The sequence below is a fragment of the Pagrus major genome, chromosome 15 (genome assembly GCF_040436345.1).
Source record: "Pagrus major chromosome 15, Pma_NU_1.0".
Taxonomy (NCBI): domain Eukaryota; kingdom Metazoa; phylum Chordata; class Actinopteri; order Spariformes; family Sparidae; genus Pagrus; species Pagrus major.
Window position 1 is genome coordinate 19286459 of NC_133229.1, and position 25642 is coordinate 19312100.

Below are 25642 nucleotides of genomic sequence, written 5' to 3' on the forward strand. Positions count from 1 at the left end.
ACCGATTGACTCGAAATCGCTCCCAAATGTGCTCCTATACTGGTTGAACGAGACACAGCAGTCCCCATCGGATTCCGGTGAAATTTGTATTTTTGGTGAATATTTTAGTGAAAAGAGACAATGTTTCATGAGACTGCCTTAAGGCTGGCATTAGGGTTAGGGTTAGGGTTAGGGTTATGGAGCTAGGGTTAGGGTTACGGTCGTCTTTTGACCGATTGACTCGAAATTCGTCACGAATGTGGTCCTCTACTCGCTGAATGAGACACAGCAGTCCCCATCGGATTCCGGTGAAATTTGTATTTTTGGTGAATATTTTAAAGAAAAAAGTGGCCCATTTTTTCAATAGCTTTCAGGTCTTTGGACCGATTGACTCGAAATCGCTCCCAAATGTGCTCCTATACTGTCTGAACGAGACACAGCAGTCCCCATCGGATTCCGGTGAAATTTGTATTTTTGGTGAATATTTTAGTGAAAAGAGACAATGTTTCATGAGACTGCCTTAAGGCTGGCATTAGGGTTAGGGTTAGGGTTAGGGTTATGGAGCTAGGGTTAGGGTTACGGTCGTCTTTTGACCGATTGACTCGAAATTCGTCACGAATGTGGTCCTCTACTCGCTGAATGAGACACAGCAGTCCCCATCGGATTCCGGTGAAATTTGTATTTTTGGTGAATATTTTAAAGAAAAAAGTGGCCCATTTTTTCAATAGCTTCCAGGTCTTTGGACCGATTGACTTGAAATCGCTCCCAAATGTGCTCCTATACTGGCTGAACGAGACACAGCAGTCCCCATCGGATTCCGGTGAAATTTGTATTTTTGGTGAATATTTTAGTGAAAAGAGACAATGTTTCATGAGACTGCCTTAAGGCTGGCATTAGGGTTAGGGTTAGGGTTAGGGTTATGGAGCTAGGGTTAGGGTTACGGTCGTCTTTTGACCGATTGACTCGAAATTCGTCACGAATGTGGTCCTCTACTCGCTGAATGAGACACAGCAGTCCCCATCAGATTCCGGTGAAATTTGTATTTTTGGTGAATATTTTAAAGAAAAAAGTGGCCCATTTTTTCAATAGCTTCCAGGTCTTTGGACCGATTGACTTGAAATCGCTCCCAAATGTGCTCCTATACTGGCTGAACGAGACACAGCAGTCCCCATCGGATTCCGGTGAAATTTGTATTTTTGGTGAATATTTTAAAGAAAAAAGTGGCCCATTTTTTCAATAGCTTTCAGGTCTTTGGACCGATTGACTCGAAATCGCTCCCAAATGTGCTCCTATACTGGCTGAACGAGACACAGCAGTCCCCATCGGATTCCGGTGAAATTTGTATTTTTGGTGAATATTTTAGTGAAAAGAGACAATGTTTCATGAGACTGCCTTAAGGCTGGCATTAGGGTTAGGGTTAGGGTTAGGGTTATGGAGCTAGGGTTAGGGTTACGGTCGTCTTTTGACCGATTGACTCGAAATTCGTCACGAATGTGGTCCTCTACTCGCTGAATGAGACACAGCAGTCCCCATCGGATTCCGGTGAAATTTGTATTTTTGGTGAATTTTTTAAAGAAAAAAGTGGCCCATTTTTTCAATAGCTTCCAGGTCTTTGGACCGATTGACTCAAAATCGCTCCCAAATGTGCTCCTATACTGGCTGAACGAGACACAGCAGTCCCCATCGGATTCCGGTGAAATTTGTATTTTTGGTGAATATTTTAGTGAAAAGAGACAATGTACCATGAGACTGCCTTAAGGCTGGCATTAGGGTTAGGGTTAGGGTTAGGGTTATGGAGCTAGGGTTAGGGTTACGGTCGTCTTTTGACCGATTGACTCGAAATTCGTCACGAATGTGGTCCTCTACTCGCTGAATGAGACACAGCAGTCCCCATTGGATTCCGGTGAAATTTGTATTTTTGGTGAATATTTTAAAGAAAAAAGTGGCCCATTTTTTCAATAGCTTCCAGGTCTTTGGACCGATTGACTCGAAATCGCTCCCAAATGTGCTCCTATACTGCCTGAACGAGACACAGCAGTCCCCATCGGATTCCGGTGAAATTTGTATTTTTAGTGAATATTTTAAAGAAAAAAGTGGCCCATTTTTTCAATAGCTTCCAGGTCTTTGGACCGATTGACTCGAAATCGCTCCCAAATGTGCTCCTATACTGGCTGAACGAGACACAGCAGTCCCCATCGGATTCCGGTGAAATTTGTATTTTTGGTGAATATTTTAGTGAAAAGAGACGATGTTTCATGAGACTGCCTTGAGGCTGGCATTAGGGTTAGGGTTAGGGTTAGGGTTATGGAGCTAGGGTTAGGGTTACGGTCGTCTTTTGACCGATTGACTCGAAATTCGTCACGAATGTGGTCCTCTACTCGCTGAATGAGACACAGCAGTCCCCATCGGATTCCGGTGAAATTTGTATTTTTGGTGAATTTTTTAAAGAAAAAAGTGGCCCATTTTTTCAATAGCTTCCAGGTCTTTGGACCGATTGACTCAAAATCGCTCCCAAATGTGCTCCTATACTGGCTGAACGAGACACAGCAGTCCCCATCGGATTCCGGTGAAATTTGTATTTTTGGTGAATATTTTAGTGAAAAGAGACAATGTACCATGAGACTGCCTTAAGGCTGGCATTAGGGTTAGGGTTAGGGTTAGGGTTATGGAGCTAGGGTTAGGGTTACGGTCGTCTTTTGACCGATTGACTCGAAATTCGTCACGAATGTGGTCCTCTACTCGCTGAATGAGACACAGCAGTCCCCATTGGATTCCGGTGAAATTTGTATTTTTGGTGAATATTTTAAAGAAAAAAGTGGCCCATTTTTTCAATAGCTTCCAGGTCTTTGGACCGATTGACTCGAAATCGCTCCCAAATGTGCTCCTATACTGCCTGAACGAGACACAGCAGTCCCCATCGGATTCCGGTGAAATTTGTATTTTTAATGAATATTTTAAAGAAAAAAGTGGCCCATTTTTTCAATAGCTTCCAGGTCTTTGGACCGATTGACTCGAAATCGCTCCCAAATGTGCTCCTATACTGGCTGAACGAGACACAGCAGTCCCCATCGGATTCCGGTGAAATTTGTATTTTTGGTGAATATTTTAGTGAAAAGAGACGATGTTTCATGAGACTGCCTTGAGGCTGGCATTAGGGTTAGGGTTAGGGTTAGGGTTATGGAGCTAGGGTTAGGGTTACGGTCGTCTTTTGACCGATTGACTCGAAATTCGTCACGAATGTGGTCCTCTACTCGCTGAATGAGACACAGCAGTCCCCATCGGATTCCGGTGAAATTTGTATTTTTGGTGAATATTTTAAAGAAAAAAGTGGCCCATTTTTTCAATAGCTTCCAGGTCTTTGGACCGATTGACTCGAAATCGCTCCCAAATGTGCTCCTATACTGGTTGAACGAGACACAGCAGTCCCCATCGGATTCCGGTGAAATTTGTATTTTTGGTGAATATTTTAGTGAAAAGAGACAATGTTTCATGAGACTGCCTTAAGGCTGGCATTAGGGTTAGGGTTAGGGTTAGGGTTATGGAGCTAGGGTTAGGGTTACGGTCGTCTTTTGACCGATTGACTCGAAATTCGTCACGAATGTGGTCCTCTACTCGCTGAATGAGACACAGCAGTCCCCATCGGATTCCGGTGAAATTTGTATTTTTGGTGAATATTTTAAAGAAAAAAGTGGCCCATTTTTTCAATAGCTTTCAGGTCTTTGGACCGATTGACTCGAAATCGCTCCCAAATGTGCTCCTATACTGTCTGAACGAGACACAGCAGTCCCCATCGGATTCCGGTGAAATTTGTATTTTTGGTGAATATTTTAGTGAAAAGAGACAATGTTTCATGAGACTGCCTTAAGGCTGGCATTAGGGTTAGGGTTAGGGTTAGGGTTATGGAGCTAGGGTTAGGGTTACGGTCGTCTTTTGACCGATTGACTCGAAATTCGTCACGAATGTGGTCCTCTACTCGCTGAATGAGACACAGCAGTCCCCATCGGATTCCGGTGAAATTTGTATTTTTGGTGAATATTTTAAAGAAAAAAGTGGCCCATTTTTTCAATAGCTTCCAGGTCTTTGGACCGATTGACTTGAAATCGCTCCCAAATGTGCTCCTATACTGGCTGAACGAGACACAGCAGTCCCCATCGGATTCCGGTGAAATTTGTATTTTTGGTGAATATTTTAGTGAAAAAAGTGGCCCATTTTTTCAATAGCTTCCAGGTCTTTGGACCGATTGACTCGAAATCGCTCCCAAATGTGCTCCTATACTGGCTGAACGAGACACAGCAGTCCCCATCGGATTCCGGTGAAATTTGTATTTTTGGTGAATATTTTAGTGAAAAGAGACGATGTTTCATGAGACTGCCTTAAGGCTGGCATTAGGGTTAGGGTTAGGGTTAGGGTTATGGAGCTAGGGTTAGGGTTACGGTCGTCTTTTGACCGATTGACTCCAAATTCGTCACGAATGTGGTCCTCTACTCGCTGAATGAGACACAGCAGTCCCCATCGGATTCCGGTGAAATTTGTATTTTTGGTGAATATTTTAAAGAAAAAAGTGGCCCATTTTTTCAATAGCTTTCAGGTCTTTGGACCGATTGACTCGAAATCGCTCCCAAATGTGCTCCTATACTGTCTGAACGAGACACAGCAGTCCCCATCGGATTCCGGTGAAATTTGTATTTTTGGTGAATATTTTAGTGAAAAGAGACAATGTTTCATGAGACTGCCTTAAGGCTGGCATTAGGGTTAGGGTTAGGGTTAGGGTTATGGAGCTAGGGTTAGGGTTACGATCGTCTTTTGACCGATTGACTCGAAATTCGTCACGAATGTGGTCCTCTACTCGCTGAATGAGACACAGCAGTCCCCATCAGATTCCGGTGAAATTTGTATTTTTGGTGAATATTTTAAAGAAAAAAGTGGCCCATTTTTTCAATAGCTTCCAGGTCTTTGGACCGATTGACTTGAAATCGCTCCCAAATGTGCTCCTATACTGGCTGAACGAGACACAGCAGTCCCCATCGGATTCCGGTGAAATTTGTATTTTTGGTGAATATTTTAGTGAAAAGAGACAATGTTTCATGAGACTGCCTTAAGGCTGGCATTAGGGTTAGGGTTAGGGTTAGGGTTATGGAGCTAGGGTTAGGGTTACGGTCGTCTTTTGACCGATTGACTCGAAATTCGTCACGAATGTGGTCCTCTACTCGCTGAATGAGACACAGCAGTCCCCATCGGATTCCGGTGAAATTTGTATTTTTGGTGAATATTTTAAAGAAAAAAGTGGCCCATTTTTTCAATAGCTTTCAGGTCTTTGGACCGATTGACTCGAAATCGCTCCCAAATGTGCTCCTATACTGTCTGAACGAGACACAGCAGTCCCCATCGGATTCCGGTGAAATTTGTATTTTTGGTGAATATTTTAGTGAAAAGAGACAATGTTTCATGAGACTGCCTTAAGGCTGGCATTAGGGTTAGGGTTAGGGTTAGGGTTATGGAGCTAGGGTTAGGGTTACGGTCGTCTTTTGACCGATTGACTCGAAATTCGTCACGAATGTGGTCCTCTACTCGCTGAATGAGACACAGCAGTCCCCATCGGATTCCGGTGAAATTTGTATTTTTGGTGAATATTTTAAAGAAAAAAGTGGCCCATTTTTTCAATAGCTTCCAGGTCTTTGGACCGATTGACTTGAAATCGCTCCCAAATGTGCTCCTATACTGGCTGAACGAGACACAGCAGTCCCCATCGGATTCCGGTGAAATTTGTATTTTTGGTGAATATTTTAGTGAAAAAAGTGGCCCATTTTTTCAATAGCTTCCAGGTCTTTGGACCGATTGACTCGAAATCGCTCCCAAATGTGCTCCTATACTGGCTGAACGAGACACAGCAGTCCCCATCGGATTCCGGTGAAATTTGTATTTTTGGTGAATATTTTAGTGAAAAGAGACGATGTTTCATGAGACTGCCTTAAGGCTGGCATTAGGGTTAGGGTTAGGGTTAGGGTTATGGAGCTAGGGTTAGGGTTACGGTCGTCTTTTGACCGATTGACTCCAAATTCGTCACGAATGTGGTCCTCTACTCGCTGAATGAGACACAGCAGTCCCCATCGGATTCCGGTGAAATTTGTATTTTTGGTGAATATTTTAAAGAAAAAAGTGGCCCATTTTTTCAATAGCTTTCAGGTCTTTGGACCGATTGACTCGAAATCGCTCCCAAATGTGCTCCTATACTGTCTGAACGAGACACAGCAGTCCCCATCGGATTCCGGTGAAATTTGTATTTTTGGTGAATATTTTAGTGAAAAGAGACAATGTTTCATGAGACTGCCTTAAGGCTGGCATTAGGGTTAGGGTTAGGGTTAGGGTTATGGAGCTAGGGTTAGGGTTACGATCGTCTTTTGACCGATTGACTCGAAATTCGTCACGAATGTGGTCCTCTACTCGCTGAATGAGACACAGCAGTCCCCATCAGATTCCGGTGAAATTTGTATTTTTGGTGAATATTTTAAAGAAAAAAGTGGCCCATTTTTTCAATAGCTTCCAGGTCTTTGGACCGATTGACTTGAAATCGCTCCCAAATGTGCTCCTATACTGGCTGAACGAGACACAGCAGTCCCCATCGGATTCCGGTGAAATTTGTATTTTTGGTGAATATTTTAAAGAAAAAAGTGGCCCATTTTTTCAATAGCTTTCAGATCTTTGGACCGATTGACTCGAAATCGCTCCCAAATGTGCTCCTATACTGGCTGAACGAGACACAGCAGTCCCCATCGGATTCCGGTGAAATTTGTATTTTTGGTGAATATTTTAGTGAAAAGAGACAATGTTTCATGAGACTGCCTTAAGGCTGGCATTAGGGTTAGGGTTAGGGTTAGGGTTATGGAGCTAGGGTTAGGGTTACGGTCGTCTTTTGACCGATTGACTCGAAATTCGTCACGAATGTGGTCCTCTACTCGCTGAATGAGACACAGCAGTCCCCATTGGATTCCGGTGAAATTTGTATTTTTGGTGAATATTTTAAAGAAAAAAGTGGCCCATTTTTTCAATAGCTTCCAGGTCTTTGGACCGATTGACTCGAAATCGCTCCCAAATGTGCTCCTATACTGCCTGAACGAGACACAGCAGTCCCCATCGGATTCCGGTGAAATTTGTATTTTTGGTGAATATTTTAAAGAAAAAAGTGGCCCATTTTTTCAATAGCTTCCAGGTCTTTGGACCGATTGACTCGAAATCGCTCCCAAATGTGCTCCTATACTGGCTGAACGAGACACAGCAGTCCCCATCGGATTCCGGTGAAATTTGTATTTTTGGTGAATATTTTAGTGAAAAGAGACAATGTTTCATGAGACTGCCTTAAGGCTGGCATTAGGGTTAGGGTTAGGGTTAGGGTTATGGAGCTAGGGTTAGGGTTACGGTCGTCTTTTGACCGATTGACTCGAAATTCGTCACGAATGTGGTCCTCTACTCGCTGAATGAGACACAGCACTCCCCATTGGATTCCGGTGAAATTTGTATTTTTGGTGAATATTTTAAAGAAAAAAGTGGCCCATTTTTTCAATAGCTTCCAGGTCTTTGGACCGATTGACTCGAAATCGCTCCCAAATGTGCTCCTATACTGGTTGAACGAGACACAGCAGTCCCCATCGGATTCCGGTGAAATTTGTATTTTTGGTGAATATTTTAGTGAAAAAAGTGGCCCATTTTTTCAATAGCTTCCAGGTCTTTGGACCGATAGACTCGAAATCGCTCCCAAATGTGCTCCTATACTGGCTGAACGAGACACAGCAGTCCCCATCGGATTCCGGTGAAATTTGTATTTTTGGTGAATATTTTAGTGAAAAGAGACAATGTTTCATGAGACTGCCTTAAAGCTGGCATTAGGGTTAGGGTTAGGGTTAGGGTTATGGAGCTAGGGTTAGGGTTACGGTCGTCTTTTGACCGATTGACTCGAAATTCGTCACGAATGTGGTCCTCTACTCGCTGAATGAGACACAGCAGTCCCCATCAGATTCCGGTGAAATTTGTATTTTTGGTGAATATTTTAAAGAAAAAAGTGGCCCATTTTTTCAATAGCTTCCAGGTCTTTGGACCGATTGACTTGAAATCGCTCCCAAATGTGCTCCTATACTGGCTGAACGAGACACAGCAGTCCCCATCGGATTCCGGTGAAATTTGTATTTTTGGTGAATATTTTAAAGAAAAAAGTGGCCCATTTTTTCAATAGCTTTCAGGTCTTTGGACCGATTGACTCGAAATCGCTCCCAAATGTGCTCCTATACTGGCTGAACGAGACACAGCAGTCCCCATCGGATTCCGGTGAAATTTGTATTTTTGGTGAATATTTTAGTGAAAAGAGACAATGTTTCATGAGACTGCCTTAAGGCTGGCATTAGGGTTAGGGTTAGGGTTAGGGTTATGGAGCTAGGGTTAGGGTTACGGTCGTCTTTTGACCGATTGACTCGAAATTCGTCACGAATGTGGTCCTCTACTCGCTGAATGAGACACAGCAGTCCCCATCAGATTCCGGTGAAATTTGTATTTTTGGTGAATATTTTAAAGAAAAAAGTGGCCCATTTTTTCAATAGCTTCCAGGTCTTTGGACCGATTGACTTGAAATCGCTCCCAAATGTGCTCCTATACTGGCTGAACGAGACACAGCAGTCCCCATCGGATTCCGGTGAAATTTGTATTTTTGGTGAATATTTTAAAGAAAAAAGTGGCCCATTTTTTCAATAGCTTCCAGGTCTTTGGACCGATTGACTCAAAATCGCTCCCAAATGTGCTCCTATACTGGCTGAACGAGACACAGCAGTCCCCATCGGATTCCGGTGAAATTTGTATTTTTGGTGAATATTTTAGTGAAAAGAGACAATGTTTCATGAGACTGCCTTAAGGCTGGCATTAGGGTTAGGGTTAGGGTTAGGGTTATGGAGCTAGGGTTAGGGTTACGGTCGTCTTTTGACCGATTGACTCGAAATTCGTCACGAATGTGGTCCTCTACGCGCTGAATGAGACACAGCAGTCCCCATCGGATTCCGGTGAAATTTGTATTTTTGGTGAATTTTTTAAAGAAAAAAGTGGCCCATTTTTTCAATAGCTTCCAGGTCTTTGGATCGATTGACTCGAAATCGCTCCCAAATGTGCTCCTATACTGGCTGAACGAGACACAGCAGTCCCCATCGGATTCCGGTGAAATTTGTATTTTTGGTGAATATTTTAAAGAAAAAAGTGGCCCATTTTTTCAATAGCTTCCAGGTCTTTGGACCGATTGACTCAAAATCGCTCCCAAATGTGCTCCTATACTGGCTGAACGAGACACAGCAGTCCCCATCGGATTCCGGTGAAATTTGTATTTTTGGTGAATATTTTAGTGAAAAGAGACAATGTTTCATGAGACTGCCTTAAGGCTGGCATTAGGGTTAGGGTTAGGGTTAGGGTTATGGAGCTAGGGTTAGGGTTACGGTCGTCTTTTGACCGATTGACTCGAAATTCGTCACGAATGTGGTCCTCTACTCGCTGAATGAGACACAGCAGTCCCCATTGGATTCCGGTGAAATTTGTATTTTTGGTGAATATTTTAAAGAAAAAAGTGGCCCATTTTTTCAATAGCTTCCAGGTCTTTGGACCGATTGACTCGAAATCGCTCCCAAATGTGCTCCTATACTGCCTGAACGAGACACAGCAGTCCCCATCGGATTCCGGTGAAATTTGTATTTTTAGTGAATATTTTAAAGAAAAAAGTGGCCCATTTTTTCAATAGCTTCCAGGTCTTTGGACCGATTGACTCGAAATCGCTCCCAAATGTGCTCCTATACTGGCTGAACGAGACACAGCAGTCCCGATCGGATTCCGGTGAAATTTGTATTTTTGGTGAATATTTTAGTGAAAAGAGACGATGTTTCATGAGACTGCCTTAAGGCTGGCATTAGGGTTAGGGTTAGGGTTAGGGTTATGGAGCTAGGGTTAGGGTTACGGTCGTCTTTTGACCGATTGACTCGAAATTCGTCACGAATGTGGTCCTCTACTCGCTGAATGAGACACAGCAGTCCCCATCGGATTCCGGTGAAATTTGTATTTTTGGTGAATATTTTAAAGAAAAAAGTGGCCCATTTTTTCAATAGCTTCCAGGTCTTTGGACCGATTGACTTGAAATCGCTCCCAAATGTGCTCCTATACTGGCTGAACGAGACACAGCAGTCCCCATCGGATTCCGGTGAAATTTGTATTTTTGGTGAATATTTTAAAGAAAAAAGTGGCCCATTTTTTCAATAGCTTCCAGGTCTTTGGACCGATTGACTCGAAATCGCTCCCAAATGTGCTCCTATACTGGCTGAACGAGACACAGCAGTCCCCATCGGATTCCGGTGAAATTTGTATTTTTGGTGAATATTTTAGTGAAAAGAGACAATGTTTCATGAGACTGCCTTAAGGCTGGCATTAGGGTTAGGGTTAGGGTTAGGGTTATGGAGCTAGGGTTAGGGTTACGGTCGTCTTTTGACCGATTGACTCGAAATTCGTCACGAATGTGGTCCACTACGCGCTGAATGAGACACAGCAGTCCCCATCGGATTCTGGTGAAATTTGTATTTTTGGTGAATTTTTTAAAGAAAAAAGTGGCCCATTTTTTCAATAGCTTCCAGGTCTTTGGATCGATTGACTCGAAATCGCTCCCAAATGTGCTCCTATACTGGCTGAACGAGACACAGCAGTCCCCATCGGATTCCGGTGAAATTTGTATTTTTGGTGAATATTTTAAAGAAAAAAGTGGCCCATTTTTTCAATAGCTTCCAGGTCTTTGGACCGATTGACTCAAAATCGCTCCCAAATGTGCTCCTATACTGGCTGAACGAGACACAGCAGTCCCCATCGGATTCCGGTGAAATTTGTATTTTTGGTGAATATTTTAGTGAAAAGAGACAATGTTTCATGAGACTGCCTTAAGGCTGGCATTAGGGTTAGGGTTAGGGTTAGGGTTATGGAGCTAGGGTTAGGGTTACGGTCGTCTTTTGACCGATTGACTCGAAATTCGTCACGAATGTGGTCCTCTACGCGCTGAATGAGACACAGCAGTCCCCATCGGATTCCGGTGAAATTTGTATTTTTGGTGAATTTTTTAAAGAAAAAAGTGGCCCATTTTTTCAATAGCTTCCAGGTCTTTGGATCGATTGACTCGAAATCGCTCCCAAATGTGCTCCTATACTGGCTGAACGAGACACAGCAGTCCCCATCGGATTCCGGTGAAATTTGTATTTTTGGTGAATATTTTAAAGAAAAAAGTGGCCCATTTTTTCAATAGCTTCCAGGTCTTTGGACCGATTGACTCAAAATCGCTCCCAAATGTGCTCCTATACTGGCTGAACGAGACACAGCAGTCCCCATCGGATTCCGGTGAAATTTGTATTTTTGGTGAATATTTTAGTGAAAAGAGACAATGTTTCATGAGACTGCCTTAAGGCTGGCATTAGGGTTAGGGTTAGGGTTAGGGTTATGGAGCTAGGGTTAGGGTTACGGTCGTCTTTTGACCGATTGACTCGAAATTCGTCACGAATGTGGTCCTCTACTCGCTGAATGAGACACAGCAGTCCCCATTGGATTCCGGTGAAATTTGTATTTTTGGTGAATATTTTAAAGAAAAAAGTGGCCCATTTTTTCAATAGCTTCCAGGTCTTTGGACCGATTGACTCGAAATCGCTCCCAAATGTGCTCCTATACTGCCTGAACGAGACACAGCAGTCCCCATCGGATTCCGGTGAAATTTGTATTTTTAGTGAATATTTTAAAGAAAAAAGTGGCCCATTTTTTCAATAGCTTCCAGGTCTTTGGACCGATTGACTCGAAATCGCTCCCAAATGTGCTCCTATACTGGCTGAACGAGACACAGCAGTCCCGATCGGATTCCGGTGAAATTTGTATTTTTGGTGAATATTTTAGTGAAAAGAGACGATGTTTCATGAGACTGCCTTAAGGCTGGCATTAGGGTTAGGGTTAGGGTTAGGGTTATGGAGCTAGGGTTAGGGTTACGGTCGTCTTTTGACCGATTGACTCGAAATTCGTCACGAATGTGGTCCTCTACTCGCTGAATGAGACACAGCAGTCCCCATCGGATTCCGGTGAAATTTGTATTTTTGGTGAATATTTTAAAGAAAAAAGTGGCCCATTTTTTCAATAGCTTCCAGGTCTTTGGACCGATTGACTTGAAATCGCTCCCAAATGTGCTCCTATACTGGCTGAACGAGACACAGCAGTCCCCATCGGATTCCGGTGAAATTTGTATTTTTGGTGAATATTTTAAAGAAAAAAGTGGCCCATTTTTTCAATAGCTTCCAGGTCTTTGGACCGATTGACTCGAAATCGCTCCCAAATGTGCTCCTATACTGGCTGAACGAGACACAGCAGTCCCCATCGGATTCCGGTGAAATTTGTATTTTTGGTGAATATTTTAGTGAAAAGAGACAATGTTTCATGAGACTGCCTTAAGGCTGGCATTAGGGTTAGGGTTAGGGTTAGGGTTATGGAGCTAGGGTTAGGGTTACGGTCGTCTTTTGACCGATTGACTCGAAATTCGTCACGAATGTGGTCCTCTACTCGCTGAATGAGACACAGCAGTCCCCATTGGATTCCGGTGAAATTTGTATTTTTGGTGAATATTTTAAAGAAAAAAGTGGCCCATTTTTTCAATAGCTTCCAGGTCTTTGGACCGATTGACTCGAAATCGCTCCCAAATGTGCTCCTATACAGATTGAACGAGACACAGCAGTCCCCATCGGATTCCGGTGAAATTTGTATTTTTGGTGAATATTTTAAAGAAAAAAGTGGCCCATTTTTTCAATAGCTTCCAGGTCTTTGGACCGATTGACTCGAAATCGCTCCCAAATGTGCTCCTATACTGGCTGAACGAGACACAGCAGTCCCCATCGGATTCCGGTGAAATTTGTATTTTTGGTGAATATTTTAGTGAAAAGAGACAATGTTTCATGAGACTGCCTTAAGGCTGGCATTAGGGTTAGGGTTAGGGTTAGGGTTATGGAGCTAGGGTTAGGGTTACGGTCGTCTTTTGACCGATTGACTCGAAATTCGTCACGAATGTGGTCCTCTACTCGCTGAATGAGACACAGCAATCCCCATCGGATTCCGGTGAAATTTGTATTTTTGGTGAATATTTTAAAGAAAAAAGTGGCCCATTTTTTCAATAGCTTCCAGGTCTTTGGACTGATTGACTCGAAATCGCTCCCAAATGTGCTCCTATACTGCCTGAACGAGACACAGCAGTCCCCATCGGATTCCGGTGAAATTTGTATTTTTGGTGAATATTTTAGTGAAAAGAGACAATGTTTCATGAGACTGCCTTAAGGCTGGCATTAGGGTTAGGGTTAGGGTTAGGGTTATGGAGCTAGGGTTAGGGTTACGGTCGTCTTTTGACCGATTGACTCGAAATTCGTCACGAATGTGGTCCTCTACTCGCTGAATGAGACACAGCAGTCCCCATCGGATTCCGGTGAAATTTGTATTTTTGGTGAATATTTTAAAGAAAAAAGTGGCCCATTTTTTCAATAGCTTCCAGGTCTTTGGACCGATTGACTTGAAATCGCTCCCAAATGTGCTCCTATACTGGCTGAACGAGACACAGCAGTCCCCATCGGATTCCGGTGAAATTTGTATTTTTGGTGAATATTTTAGTGAAAAGAGACAATGTTTCATGAGACTGCCTTAAGGCTGGCATTAGGGTTAGGGTTAGGGTTAGGGTTATGGAGCTAGGGTTAGGGTTACGGTCGTCTTTTGACCGATTGACTCGAAATTCGTCACGAATGTGGTCCTCTACTCGCTGAATGAGACACAGCAGTCCCCATCGGATTCCGGTGAAATTTGTATTTTTGGTGAATATTTTAAAGAAAAAAGTGGCCCATTTTTTCAATAGCTTCCAGGTCTTTGGACTGATTGACTCGAAATCGCTCCCAAATGTGCTCCTATACTGCCTAAACGAGACACAGCAGTCCCCATCGGATTCCGGTGAAATTTGTATTTTTGGTGAATATTTTAAAGAAAAAAGTGGCCCATTTTTTCAATAGCTTCCAGGTCTTTGGACCGATTGACTCGAAATCGCTCCCAAATGTGCTCCTATACTGGCTGAATGAGACACAGCAGTCCCCATCGGATTCCGGTGAAATTTGTATTTTTGGTGAATATTTTAGTGAAAAGAGACGATGTTTCATGAGACTGCCTTAAGGCTGGCATTAGGGTTAGGGTTAGGGTTAGGGTTATGGAGCTAGGGTTAGGGTTACGGTTGTCTTTTGACCGATTGACTCGAAATTCGTCACGAATGTGGTCCTCTACTCGCTGAATGAGACACAGCAGTCCCCATCGGATTCCGGTGAAATTTGTATTTTTGGTGAATATTTTAAAGAAAAAAGTGGCCCATTTTTTCAATAGCTTCCAGGTCTTTGGACCGATTGACTCGAAATCGCTCCCAAATGTGCTCCTATACTGGTTGAACGAGACACAGCAGTCCCCATCGGATTCCGGTGAAATTTGTATTTTTGGTGAATATTTTAGTGAAAAGAGACAATGTTTCATGAGACTGCCTTAAGGCTGGCATTAGGGTTAGGGTTATGGAGCTAGGGTTAGGGTTACGGTCGTCTTTTGACCGATTGACTCGAAATTCGTCACGAATGTGGTCCTCTACTCGCTGAATGAGACACAGCAGTCCCCATCGGATTCCGGTGAAATTTGTATTTTTGGTGAATATTTTAAAGAAAAAAGTGGCCCATTTTTTCAATAGCTTCCAGGTCTTTGGACTGATTGACTCGAAATCGCTCCCAAATGTGCTCCTATACTGCCTGAACGAGACACAGCAGTCCCCATCGGATTCCGGTGAAATTTGTATTTTTGGTGAATATTTTAAAGAAAAAAGTGGCCCATTTTTTCAATAGCTTCCAGGTCTTTGGACCGATTGACTTGAAATCGCTCCCAAATGTGCTCCTATACTGGCTGAACGAGACACAGCAGTCCCCATCGGATTCCGGTGAAATTTGTATTTTTGGTGAATATTTTAGTGAAAAGAGACAATGTTTCATGAGACTGCCTTAAGGCTGGCATTAGGGTTAGGGTTAGCGTTAGGGTTATGGAGCTAGGGTTAGGGTTACGGTCGTCTTTTGACCGATTGACTCGAAATTCGTCACGAATGTAGTCCTCTACTCGCTGAATGAGACACAGCAGTCCCCATTGGATTCCGGTGAAATTTGTATTTTTGGTGAATATTTTAAAGAAAAAAGTGGCCCATTTTTTCAATAGCTTCCAGGTCTTTGGACCGATTGACTCGAAATCGCTCCCAAATGTGCTCCTATACTGGCTGAACGAGACACAGCAGTCCCCATCGGATTCCGGTGAAATTTGTATTTTTGGTGAATATTTTAAAGAAAAAAGTGGCCCATTTTTTCAATAGCTTCCAGGTCTTTGGACCGATTGACTCGAAATCGCTCCCAAATGTGCTCCTATACTGGCTGAACGAGACACAGCAGTCCCCATCGGATTCCGGTGAAATTTGTATTTTTGGTGAATATTTTAGTGAAAAGAGACAATGTTTCATGAGACTGCCTTAAGGCTGGCATTAGGGTTAGGGTTAGGGTTAGGGTTATGGAGCTAGGGTTAGGGTTACGGTCGTCTTTTGACCGATTGACTCGAAATTCGTCACGAATGTGGTCCTCTACTCGCTGAATGAGACACAGCAGTCCCCATCGGATTCCGGTGAAATTTGTATTTTTGGTGAATATTTTAAAGAAAAAAGTGGCCCATTTTTTCAATAGCTTCCAGGTCTTTGGACCGATTGACTTGAAATCGCTCCCAAATGTGCTCCTATACTGGCTGAACGAGACACAGCAGTCCCCATCGGATTCCGGTGAAATTTGTATTTTTGGTGAATATTTTAGTGAAAAGAGACAATGTTTCATGAGACTGCCTTAAGGCTGGCATTAGGGTTAGGGTTAGGGTTAGGGTTATGGAGCTAGGGTTAGGGTTACGGTCGTCTTTTGACCGATTGACTCGAAATTCGTCACGAATGTGGTCCTCTACTCGCTGAATGAGACACAGCAGTCCCCATCGGATTCCGGTGAAATTTGTATTTTTGGTGAATATTTTAAAGAAAAAAGTGGCCCATTTTTTCAATAGCTTCCAGGTCTTTGGACCGATTGACTTGAAATCGCTCCCAAATGTGCTCCTATACTGGCTGAACGAGACACAGCAGTCCCCATCGGATTCCGGTGAAATTTGTATTTTTGGTGAATATTTTAGTGAAAAGAGACAATGTTTCATGAGACTGCCTTAAGGCTGGCATTAGGGTTAGGGTTAGGGTTAGGGTTATGGAGCTAGGGTTAGGGTTACGGTCGTCTTTTGACCGATTGACTCGAAATTCGTCACGAATGTGGTCCTCTACTCGCTGAATGAGACACAGCAGTCCCCATCGGATTCCGGTGAAATTTGTATTTTTGGTGAATATTTTAAAGAAAAAAGTGGCCCATTTTTTCAATAGCTTCCAGGTCTTTGGACTGATTGACTCGAAATCGCTCCCAAATGTGCTCCTATACTGCCTGAACGAGACACAGCAGTCCCCATCGGATTCCGGTGAAATTTGTATTTTTGGTGAATATTTTAAAGAAAAAAGTGGCCCATTTTTTCAATAGCTTCCAGGTCTTTGGACCGATTGACTCGAAATCGCTCCCAAATGTGCTCCTATACTGGCTGAACGAGACACAGCAGTCCCCATCGGATTCCGGTGAAATTTGTATTTTTGGTGAATATTTTAGTGAAAAGAGACGATGTTTCATGACACTGCCTTAAGGCTGGCATTAGGGTTAGGGTTATGGAGCTAGGGTTAGGGTTACGGTCGTCTTTTGACCGATTGACTCGAAATTCGTCACGAATGTGGTCCTCTACTCGCTGAATGAGACACAGCAGTCCCCATCGGATTCCGGTGAAATTTGTATTTTTGGTGAATATTTTAAAGAAAAAAGTGGCCCATTTTTTCAATAGCTTTCAGGTCTTTGGACCGATTGACTCGAAATCGCTCCCAAATGTGCTCCTATACTGTCTGAACGAGACACAGCAGTCCCCATCGGATTCCGGTGAAATTTGTATTTTTGGTGAATATTTTAGTGAAAAGAGACAATGTTTCATGAGACTGCCTTAAGGCTGGCATTAGGGTTAGGGTTAGGGTTAGGGTTATGGAGCTAGGGTTAGGGTTACGGTCGTCTTTTGACCGATTGACTCGAAATTCGTCACGAATGTGGTCCTCTACTCGCTGAATGAGACACAGCAGTCCCCATCGGATTCCGGTGAAATTTGTATTTTTGGTGAATATTTTAAAGAAAAAAGTGGCCCATTTTTTCAATAGCTTCCAGGTCTTTGGACCGATTGACTTGAAATCGCTCCCAAATGTGCTCCTATACTGGCTGAACGAGACACAGCAGTCCCCATCGGATTCCGGTGAAATTTGTATTTTTGGTGAATATTTTAGTGAAAAGAGACAATGTTTCATGAGACTGCCTTAAGGCTGGCATTAGGGTTAGGGTTAGCGTTAGGGTTATGGAGCTAGGGTTAGGGTTACGGTCGTCTTTTGACCGATTGACTCGAAATTCGTCACGAATGTAGTCCTCTACTCGCTGAATGAGACACAGCAGTCCCCATTGGATTCCGGTGAAATTTGTATTTTTGGTGAATATTTTAAAGAAAAAAGTGGCCCATTTTTTCAATAGCTTCCAGGTCTTTGGACCGATTGACTCGAAATCGCTCCCAAATGTGCTCCTATACTGGCTGAACGAGACACAGCAGTCCCCATCGGATTCCGGTGAAATTTGTATTTTTGGTGAATATTTTAAAGAAAAAAGTGGCCCATTTTTTCAATAGCTTCCAGGTCTTTGGACCGATTGACTCGAAATCGCTCCCAAATGTGCTCCTATACTGGCTGAACGAGACACAGCAGTCCCCATCGGATTCCGGTGAAATTTGTATTTTTGGTGAATATTTTAGTGAAAAGAGACAATGTTTCATGAGACTGCCTTAAGGCTGGCATTAGGGTTAGGGTTAGGGTTAGGGTTATGGAGCTAGGGTTAGGGTTACGGTCGTCTTTTGACCGATTGACTCGAAATTCGTCACGAATGTGGTCCTCTACTCGCTGAATGAGACACAGCAGTCCCCATCGGATTCCGGTGAAATTTGTATTTTTGGTGAATATTTTAAAGAAAAAAGTGGCCCATTTTTTCAATAGCTTCCAGGTCTTTGGACCGATTGACTTGAAATCGCTCCCAAATGTGCTCCTATACTGGCTGAACGAGACACAGCAGTCCCCATCGGATTCCGGTGAAATTTGTATTTTTGGTGAATATTTTAGTGAAAAGAGACAATGTTTCATGAGACTGCCTTAAGGCTGGCATTAGGGTTAGGGTTATGGAGCTAGGGTTAGGGTTACGGTCGTCTTTTGACCGATTGACTCGAAATTCGTCACGAATGTGGTCCTCTACTCGCTGAATGAGACACAGCAGTCCCCATCGGATTCCGGTGAAATTTGTATTTTTGGTGAATATTTTAAAGAAAAAAGTGGCCCATTTTTTCAATAGCTTCCAGGTCTTTGGACTGATTGACTCGAAATCGCTCCCAAATGTGCTCCTATACTGCCTGAACGAGACACAGCAGTCCCCATCGGATTCCGGTGAAATTTGTATTTTTGGTGAATATTTTAAAGAAAAAAGTGGCCCATTTTTTCAATAGCTTCCAGGTCTTTGGACCGATTGACTCGAAATCGCTCCCAAATGTGCTCCTATACTGGCTGAACGAGACACAGCAGTCCCCATCGGATTCCGGTGAAATTTGTATTTTTGGTGAATATTTTAGTGAAAAGAGACGATGTTTCATGAGACTGCCTTAAGGCTGGCATTAGGGTTAGGGTTAGGGTTAGGGTTATGGAGCTAGGGTTAGGGTTACGGTCGTCTTTTGACCGATTGACTCGAAATTCGTCACGAATGTGGTCCTCTACTCGCTGAATGAGACACAGCAGTCCCCATCGGATTCCGGTGAAATTTGTATTTTTGGTGAATATTTTAAAGAAAAAAGTGGCCCATTTTTTCAATAGCTTCCAGGTCTTTGGACCGATTGACTCGAAATCGCTCCCAAATGTGCTCCTATACTGGTTGAACGAGACACAGCAGTCCCCATCGGATTCCGGTGAAATTTGTATTTTTGGTGAATATTTTAGTGAAAAGAGACAATGTTTCATGAGACTGCCTTAAGGCTGGCATTAGGGTTAGGGTTAGGGTTAGGGTTATGGAGCTAGGGTTAGGGTTACGGTCGTCTTTTGACCGATTGACTCGAAATTCGTCACGAATGTGGTCCTCTACTCGCTGAATGAGACACAGCAGTCCCCATCGGATTCCGGTGAAATTTGTATTTTTGGTGAATATTTTAAAGAAAAAAGTGGCCCATTTTTTCAATAGCTTTCAGGTCTTTGGACCGATTGACTCGAAATCGCTCCCAAATGTGCTCCTATACTGTCTGAACGAGACACAGCAGTCCCCATCGGATTCCGGTGAAATTTGTATTTTTGGTGAATATTTTAGTGAAAAGAGACAATGTTTCATGAGACTGCCTTAAGGCTGGCATTAGGGTTAGGGTTAGGGTTAGGGTTATGGAGCTAGGGTTAGGGTTACGGTCGTCTTTTGACCGATTAACTCGAAATTCGTCACGAATGTGGTCCTCTACTCGCTGAATGAGACACAGCAGTCCCCATCGGATTCCGGTGAAATTTGTATTTTTGGTGAATATTTTAAAGAAAAAAGTGGCCCATTTTTTCAATAGCTTCCAGGTCTTTATACCGATTGACTCGAAATCGCTCCCAAATGTGCTCCTATACTGGCTGAACGAGACACAGCAGTCCCCATCGGATTCCGGTGAAATTTGTATTTTTGGTGAATATTTTAGTGAAAAGAGACGATGTTTCATGAGACTGCCTTAAGGCTGGCATTAGGGTTAGGGTTAGGGTTAGGGTTATGGAGCTAGGGTTAGGGTTACGGTCGTCTTTTGACCGATTGACTCGAAATTCGTCACGAATGTGGTCCTCTACTCGCTGAATGAGACACAGCAGTCCCCATCGGATTCCGGTGAAATTTGTATTTTTGGTGAATATTTTAAAGAAAAAAGTGGCCCATTTTTTCAATAGCTTCCAGGTCTTTGGACCGATTGACTCGAAATCGCTCCCAAATGTGCTCCTATACTGGTTGAACGAGACACAGCAGTCCCCATCGGATTCCGGTGAAATTTGTATTTTTGGTGAATATTTTAGTGAAAAGAGACAATGTTTCATGAGACTGCCTTAAGGCTGGCATTAGGGTTAGGGTTAGGGTTAGGGTTATGGAGCTAGGGTTAGGGTTACGGTCGTCTTTTGACCGATTGACTCGAAATTCGTCACGAATGTGGTCCTCTACTCGCTGAATGAGACACAGCAGTCCCCATCGGATTCCGGTGAAATTTGTATTTTTGGTGAATATTTTAAAGAAAAAAGTGGCCCATTTTTTCAATAGCTTTCAGGTCTTTGGACCGATTGACTCGAAATCGCTCCCAAATGTGCTCCTATACTGTCTGAACGAGACACAGCAGTCCCCATCGGATTCCGGTGAAATTTGTATTTTTGGTGAATATTTTAGTGAAAAGAGACAATGTTTCATGAGACTGCCTTAAGGCTGGCATTAGGGTTAGGGTTAGGGTTAGGGTTATGGAGCTAGGGTTAGGGTTACGGTCGTCTTTTGACCGATTGACTCGAAATTCGTCACGAATGTGGTCCTCTACTCGCTGAATGAGACACAGCAGTCCCCATCGGATTCCGGTGAAATTTGTATTTTTGGTGAATATTTTAAAGAAAAAAGTGGCCCATTTTTTCAATAGCTTCCAGGTCTTTGGACCGATTGACTTGAAATCGCTCCCAAATGTGCTCCTATACTGGCTGAACGAGACACAGCAGTCCCCATCGGATTCCGGTGAAATTTGTATTTTTGGTGAATATTTTAGTGAAAAGAGACAATGTTTCATGAGACTGCCTTAAGGCTGGCATTAGGGTTAGGGTTAGCGTTAGGGTTATGGAGCTAGGGTTAGGGTTACGGTCGTCTTTTGACCGATTGACTCGAAATTCGTCACGAATGTAGTCCTCTACTCGCTGAATGAGACACAGCAGTCCCCATTGGATTCCGGTGAAATTTGTATTTTTGGTGAATATTTTAAAGAAAAAAGTGGCCCATTTTTTCAATAGCTTCCAGGTCTTTGGACCGATTGACTCGAAATCGCTCCCAAATGTGCTCCTATACTGGCTGAACGAGACACAGCAGTCCCCATCGGATTCCGGTGAAATTTGTATTTTTGGTGAATATTTTAAAGAAAAAAGTGGCCCATTTTTTCAATAGCTTCCAGGTCTTTGGACCGATTGACTCGAAATCGCTCCCAAATGTGCTCCTATACTGGCTGAACGAGACACAGCAGTCCCCATCGGATTCCGGTGAAATTTGTATTTTTGGTGAATATTTTAGTGAAAAGAGACAATGTTTCATGAGACTGCCTTAAGGCTGGCATTAGGGTTAGGGTTAGGGTTAGGGTTATGGAGCTAGGGTTAGGGTTACGGTCGTCTTTTGACCGATTGACTCGAAATTCGTCACGAATGTGGTCCTCTACTCGCTGAATGAGACACAGCAGTCCCCATTGGATTCCGGTGAAATTTGTATTTTTGGTGAATATTTTAAAGAAAAAAGTGGCCCATTTTTTCAATAGCTTCCAGGTCTTTGGACCGATTGACTCGAAATCGCTCCCAAATGTGCTCCTATACAGATTGAACGAGACACAGCAGTCCCCATCGGATTCCGGTGAAATTTGTATTTTTGGTGAATATTTTAGTGAAAAAAGTGGCCCATTTTTTCAATAGCTTCCAGGTCTTTGGACCGATTGACTCGAAATCGCTCCCAAATGTGCTCCTATACTGGCTGAACGAGACACAGCAGTCCCCATCGGATTCCGGTGAAATTTGTATTTTTGGTGAATATTTTAGTGAAAAGAGACAATGTTTCATGAGACTGCCTTAAGGCTGGCATTAGGGTTAGGGTTAGGGTTAGGGTTATGGAGCTAGGGTTAGGGTTACGGTCGTCTTTTGACCGATTGACTCGAAATTCGTCACGAATGTGGTCCTCTACTCGCTGAATGAGACACAGCAGTCCCCATCGGATTCCGGTGAAATTTGTATTTTTGGTGAATATTTTAAAGAAAAAAGTGGCCCATTTTTTCAATAGCTTTCAGGTCTTTGGACCGATTGACTCGAAATCGCTCCCAAATGTGCTCCTATACTGTCTGAACGAGACACAGCAGTCCCCATCGGATTCCGGTGAAATTTGTATTTTTGGTGAATATTTTAGTGAAAAGAGACAATGTTTCATGAGACTGCCTTAAGGCTGGCATTAGGGTTAGGGTTAGGGTTAGGGTTATGGAGCTAGGGTTAGGGTTACGGTCGTCTTTTGACCGATTGACTCGAAATTCGTCACGAATGTGGTCCTCTACTCGCTGAATGAGACACAGCAGTCCCCATCGGATTCCGGTGAAATTTGTATTTTTGGTGAATATTTTAAAGAAAAAAGTGGCCCATTTTTTCAATAGCTTCCAGGTCTTTGGACCGATTGACTTGAAATCGCTCCCAAATGTGCTCCTATACTGGCTGAACGAGACACAGCAGTCCCCATCGGATTCCGGTGAAATTTGTATTTTTGGTGAATATTTTAGTGAAAAGAGACAATGTTTCATGAGACTGCCTTAAGGCTGGCATTAGGGTTAGGGTTAGCGTTAGGGTTATGGAGCTAGGGTTAGGGTTACGGTCGTCTTTTGACCGATTGACTCGAAATTCGTCACGAATGTGGTCCTCTACTCGCTGAATGAGACACAGCAGTCCCCATCGGATTCCGGTGAAATTTGTATTTTTGGTGAATATTTTAAAGAAAAAAGTGGCCCATTTTTTCAATAGCTTTCAGGTCTTTGGACCGATTGACTCGAAATCGCTCCCAAATGTGCTCCTATACTGTCTGAACGAGACACAGCAGTCCCCATCGGATTCCGGTGAAATTTGTATTTTTGGTGAATATTTTAGTGAAAAGAGACAATGTTTCATGAGACTGCCTTAAGGCTGGCATTAGGGTTAGGGTTAGGGTTAGGGTTATGGAGCTAGGGTTAGGGTTACGGTCGTCTTTTGACCGATTGACTCGAAATTCGTCACGAATGTGGTCCTCTACTCGCTGAATGAGACACAGCAGTCCCCATCGGATTCCGGTGAAATTTGTATTTTTGGTGAATATTTTAAAGAAAAAAGTGGCCCATTTTTTCAATAGCTTTCAGGTCTTTGGACCGATTGACTCGAAATCGCTCCCAAATGTGCTCCTATACTGTCTGAACGAGACACAGCAGTCCCCATCGGATTCCGGTGAAATTTGTATTTTTGGTGAATATTTTAGTGAAAAGAGACAATGTTTCATGAGACTGCCTTAAGGCTGGCATTAGGGTTAGGGTTAGGGTTAGGGTTATGGAGCTAGGGTTAGGGTTACGGTCGTCTTTTGACCGATTGACTCGAAATTCGTCACGAATGTGGTCCTCTACTCGCTGAATGAGACACAGCAGTCCCCATCGGATTCCGGTGAAATTTGTATTTTTGGTGAATATTTTAAAGAAAAAAGTGGCCCATTTTTTCAATAGCTTCCAGGTCTTTGGACCGATTGACTTGAAATCGCTCCCAAATGTGCTCCTATACTGGCTGAACGAGACACAGCAGTCCCCATCGGATTCCGGTGAAATTTGTATTTTTGGTGAATATTTTAGTGAAAAGAGACAATGTTTCATGAGACTGCCTTAAGGCTGGCATTAGGGTTAGGGTTAGCGTTAGGGTTATGGAGCTAGGGTTAGGGTTACGGTCGTCTTTTGACCGATTGACTCGAAATTCGTCACGAATGTGGTCCTCTACTCGCTGAATGAGACACAGCAGTCCCCATCGGATTCCGGTGAAATTTGTATTTTTGGTGAATATTTTAAAGAAAAAAGTGGCCCATTTTTTCAATAGCTTTCAGGTCTTTGGACCGATTGACTCGAAATCGCTCCCAAATGTGCTCCTATACTGTCTGAACGAGACACAGCAGTCCCCATCGGATTCCGGTGAAATTTGTATTTTTGGTGAATATTTTAGTGAAAAGAGACAATGTTTCATGAGACTGCCTTAAGGCTGGCATTAGGGTTAGGGTTAGGGTTAGGGTTATGGAGCTAGGGTTAGGGTTACGGTCGTCTTTTGACCGATTGACTCGAAATTCGTCACGAATGTGGTCCTCTACTCGCTGAATGAGACACAGCAGTCCCCATCGGATTCCGGTGAAATTTGTATTTTTGGTGAATATTTTAAAGAAAAAAGTGGCCCATTTTTTCAATAGCTTCCAGGTCTTTGGACCGATTGACTTGAAATCGCTCCCAAATGTGCTCCTATACTGGCTGAACGAGACACAGCAGTCCCCATCGGATTCCGGTGAAATTTGTATTTTTGGTGAATATTTTAGTGAAAAGAGACAATGTTTCATGAGACTGCCTTAAGGCTGGCATTAGGGTTAGGGTTAGGGTTAGGGTTATGGAGCTAGGGTTAGGGTTACGGTCGTCTTTTGACCGATTGACTCGAAATTCGTCACGAATGTGGTCCTCTACTCGCTGAATGAGACACAGCAGTCCCCATCGGATTCCGGTGAAATTTGTATTTTTGGTGAATATTTTAAAGAAAAAAGTGGCCCATTTTTTCAATAGCTTCCAGGTCTTTGGACCGATTGACTCGAAATCGCTCCCAAATGCTGAACGAGACACAGCAGTCCCCATCGGATTCCGGTGAAATTTGTATTTTTGGTGAATATTTTAAAGAAAAAAGTGGCCCATTTTTTCAATAGCTTCCAGGTCTTTGGACCGATTGACTCGAAATCGCTCCCAAATGTGCTCCTATACTGGCTGAACGAGACACAGCAGTCCCCATCGGATTCCGGTGAAATTTGTATTTTTGGTGAATATTTTAGTGAAAAGAGACAATGTTTCATGAGACTGCCTTAAGGCTGGCATTAGGGTTAGGGTTAGGGTTAGGGTTATGGAGCTAGGGTTAGGGTTACGGTCGTCTTTTGACCGATTGACTCGAAATTCGTCACGAATGTGGTCCTCTACTCGCTGAATGAGACACAGCAGTCCCCATTGGATTCCGGTGAAATTTGTATTTTTGGTGAATATTTTAAAGAAAAAAGTGGCCCATTTTTTCAATAGCTTCCAGGTCTTTGGACCGATTGACTCGAAATCGCTCCCAAATGTGCTCCTATACTGGCTGAACGAGACACAGCAGTCCCCATCGGATTCCGGTGAAATTTGTATTTTTGGTGAATATTTTAGTGAAAAGAGACAATGTTTCATGAGACTGCCTTAAGGCTGGCATTAGGGTTAGGGTTAGGGTTAGGGTTATGGAGCTAGGGTTAGGGTTACGGTCGTCTTTTGACCGATTGACTCGAAATTCGTCACGAATGTGGTCCTCTACTCGCTGAATGAGACACAGCAGTCCCCATCGGATTCCGGTGAAATTTGTATTTTTGGTGAATATTTT